Source organism: Arachis ipaensis, chromosome B9 (genome assembly GCF_059453495.1).
Source record: "Arachis ipaensis isolate K30076 ecotype BB chromosome B9, ASM5945349v1, whole genome shotgun sequence".
Lineage (NCBI taxonomy): Eukaryota > Viridiplantae > Streptophyta > Magnoliopsida > Fabales > Fabaceae > Arachis > Arachis ipaensis.
Genome location: NC_142444.1, coordinates 81,695,795 through 81,699,942, shown reverse-complemented (window position 1 = coordinate 81,699,942; position 4,148 = coordinate 81,695,795). Strand labels below are relative to the sequence as shown.

The 4,148-nt window shown below is 39.9% G+C and overlaps 1 non-coding gene across 1 annotated transcript; it reads right to left on the bottom strand.

Moving 5' to 3' along the window:
* Positions 1-3,680: 3,680 nt before the first annotated feature.
* Positions 3,681-3,784, bottom strand: LOC148545199 (small nucleolar RNA R71). Its single transcript, XR_015900586.1, has one exon. It is a non-coding gene; the product is annotated as a small nucleolar RNA R71 (small nucleolar RNA).
* Positions 3,785-4,148: the final 364 nt, after the last annotated feature.

Here is a 4,148-nt window from a genome sequence, read left to right as displayed (position 1 = left end):
TAGTCACACAAAGAGGTGCTGGGCACCAATGTCTCAAGAAGAAATGTGAACTAAAATGCCTGTAGTGGATATGTGTAGTGCACTGATAAGAAAAAGAAAATGCCAAAGGCTTGTGCAACACATGACACTGAGCAAACAAGGAGCAAAGGAGCTCTAAGGAAAAGAAAAACAAAGAAGAGAAAAGTGCCAAGGACATAAGAATAACAAGGGGCCATAGCAGTGTTTGATGGATGCAATGAAAAAGTGATAATCTTACTTGATAAGAATGAAAAAGTGATGCTGCAACTTTCTGCATAAAACCCTTCTGATGAACTTCAAGTGCTTACTAATATAGCCAATGTAATTGCTTTCTGTTTCATACTTTCTTCTCAAGTAACTCAGGACTTGCTTAGGGACAAGCAAATATTAAGTTTGGTGTTGTGATGCCAAGGCATCTTAGGCTAGTTTCACTAGCATTTTTCTGTTATTTTTAGTTGTTTTATGCATTTTCTTGAGCCTTAAGTAATCATTTGGGCCAAATAGTCATGCTTGTCTTAAATCATTCAAACATGAAGATTTTGATGCAAATTCCATGAGTTTTTAGTTATATTCCTTGAATGCTATGAATGAAAGATTTCTCATGAAATTTTGCAAGACTTTGATGCAGTTGTTTGGATGATTTCAGGGAAGAAGAGGCTAGGCAAGGATGCAACAAAATCAATAAAGGAAGCTTGAATATCACATGTGGAGTTTAAGTTCCAGTTTAAGCTTAAACTGGAGCTTAAACGCCAAAACCATGAGAGCTAAGGAAATGCTGAAAGTGGCGTTTAGCCTCCAGTTTAACCTTAAACTGGAAGTTAAACGCCAGAATTAGAAATGCACCAGGGAGCATTTCCACGTTTAAGCTCCAGTTTAACCTTAAACTGGAGCTTAAACGTGTTCGACTTTTTTTTCTCCTCCAGGGTTGCTTTCTCATTTCCACGTTTAAGCTTCAGTTTAACCTTAAACTGAAGCTTAAACGTGCTCGAGCTTGTGCCTCCAGGGAGTGCCAGCGTTTAAGCTCCAGTTTAAGCTTAAACTGGAGCTTAAACGTGTTATATGGAACAGCTTGACCATGCCTTCTTCAAACATAAATAACTTGAGCTACAAAACTCCAAATGAGGTGATTCAAAATGCATTGGAAAGAAGACATCTAGAGCTTTCCAAGCATATATGGCATGCATGGTGGATACTAAAAATTGAGGGAGAAAACAGCCCCGTAATGTGCATAGAAGAGCATAGTACCAACATGCAATCAGGCCAGCTGACCTCTTCACCTTCCATGGAGTATAACTCGAGTTGTAGAACTCCAAATGATGCGCTTCCAGTTGCATTGGAAAGTAGACATCCAGAGCTTTCCAACGATGTATAGAAGTATGGGGTGGACAATGCAACTGAGCTCCCAAAATTGGCATTTTCGAGCACGTTTAAGTGACTTAAACGTTGGCTTAAACGCTGTCAAACCAACCAGCAACCTTGTCACCTTCAATCAAGCATAACTTGAGCTATAGAGATCCAATTGAGGTGCTTCCAGTTGTGTTAGAAAGCTGACATCCATAGCTTTCCAACGAGGTATAATAGTCTATATTTGGCATCAAATTGGCAAGGTTGACAAGAGAACAAAGTGACGACTCAAGAAAGGGGGGGTGCAACGTTTGAGTGTAGTTTAATGGATCATTATCCTTTTTGGATCAATTATGTCACTCTACCCCTCAAGCAAGCAAGGCCCATCAACAACACCAAATCAAGGCCACAAGAATCATCTAGAATAGTTTATTTTCATTTGATTGTAATTTGCTTTGAATTTCATTTTCATTTTGTAATTTAGGGAGCCTATTTAAAGGCCTTAGTTTCTGCATTTGAGACACGGGAAGATTGAAGGGGAATCCAGCCCCTGAGGGGGAAGACTTTTCGACACACGGGAACTTTGGATCATTTTCCTTTAATTTTGTAATTGAATTCAGAGCTATGACTCACTAAACCCCCTTTCATTGGGTTAGGGAGCTCTATTGTAATTCAATGAATCAATAATAGTTTATCTTCTTCTTCAATCTTTTCTCTTGAATTTTGTTAGAAAGCTTCTCGATCTAATTCCATTGGGTAGTTGTCTTGGGAAAGAAACTACCCATAATTGGAATCCTTCGGAACCTTGGGAAAGGAATGGAGGATTCATGCTAGAGAAGCTTTCTCACAGTGAATTGGATTGGGGTTTGGATGGATATTGTGACATGTAATCCTACCAAATTGTGGTTCATGAAACTGTGTGGTAAAATCAGTGATCGAGCATCATCTCTTCTTATGAACATTTAAACCAAGGGATTGGGAATTTGTTTGTTTTTAGAGAGAATTGGTGAGCCAAGGGATTGGGATCCAATCATATAAGATTGCCAAGCAAAATTCAATGAACGCATTGGTTGAGGAAGAGATAACATGTTTTGATTCGGAGATCTCAATATCTCCTATAACCCAATGAATTCCCCATTTCTGATCTACCACTTTCTCTTTACATTCTGCAATTAAATTCATGCAATCACCCCCATCCCTTTTAATTTCAGCAATTTAGCTTCTCGCTCTTTAATTCATGCAATTTTACATTCCACAATTCTCATCTAAATCTTGATTCCGCTCAACTAGAACATACTTCTAATCCGAATTGCTCACTCAACCAATCCTTGTGGGATTCGACCTCACTCTATTGTGAGTTTTTACTTGACGATAACCGGTGCACTTGCCGGAAGGAATTTTGCCGATCGTGCAATTTCCTAAATCGTAGCATAACAAGTTTATGCACATCAAGTTTATGGCGCCGTTGCCGGGGATTGGTTTTCGATTGACAATTCTCAAATTGGAAGTTAACTAGATTGAGCATTTTTCTTGCTTTGTTCATTCAGTTCAAGTTACTTGTTGAATTTTAATTTCTGCACTCTGTTACATGCTTTCTTTCTTTATGCCTTTAAATTCAAGCAACTAACTCACTGACTCACTAACTGTTTGAATTAATTCCTCAACTGCTCTAACCATACTCTTCCATTAACCAAGAGTATTTCACTTGTTTGTTGCCTGTGCTGTGTTCTTGTATGACAGGTAGGAGAGGAGAGACATCAACTCCTCCATATACCGAACCAGAGAGGACCCTTCATAGACTTAGAAGGGAAGCAAGAGGGAAGAGAATACTGGGAGAAGAAGAATCTGAAGGAGAATCTGAGGACAATTTTGAGGAAGCTCTAGATCTCAACATGGATAGAGAAGTTCACAACCATGAGAGAGCTGATGTAAACAATGCCATTCCTGAGAGGAGGGTTCTTAGTTCATACATAAACCCAACCTCTGGGAATTGTGGTAGCAGCATTCAGAAACCACCCATTCAGGCCAACAATTTTGAGCTCAAACCACAGCTAATATCACTTGTGGAGAATCATTGTTCATTTGGTGGAAGTGCTAATGAAGACCCAAACCAACATCTCACAAAATTCCTGAGAATTTGCGACACTGTGAAGTCCAATGGAGTCCAGGAAGATGCCTATAAACTGCTTTTGTTCCCATTTTCACTTAGGGACAAGGCAGCTAAGTGGCTGGAATCATTCCCAAGGGGGAGCCTAACAACATGGGACGAGGTGGAAAGCAAGTTTCTGGCACGTTTCTACCCCCCACAAAAGGTCAATAGGCTTCGATCTGAGGTTCAGACTTTTAGACAACAAGATGGTGAAACTCTCTACGAGGCATGGGAGAGATTCAAGGATTTGACAAGGAAATGCCCACCAGACATGTTCCATGACTGGGTGCAATTGCATATTTTCTATGATGGACTGTCTTATGAATCAAGGAAGGCTGTAGACCATTCATCAGGAGGTTCATTGAACAGGAAAAAGACTGTGGAAGAAGCCATTGAAGTGATTGAGACAGTGGCTGAGAATGAGTACTACTATGCATCAGAGAGACACAACACTAAGGGAGTCATGGAGCTGAACCATGTTGATACAATTCTAGCCCAAAACAAGGTGTTTGCCAAGCAACTAGCAGAGCTCACCAGGAAATTAGAAACAAAACAAGTGGCTGCAATACACACACAAGATCAAGAGGAAGAAAGTACTGAAGGAGGTGATTGGGAAGAGGCCAATTATGTAGGAAAT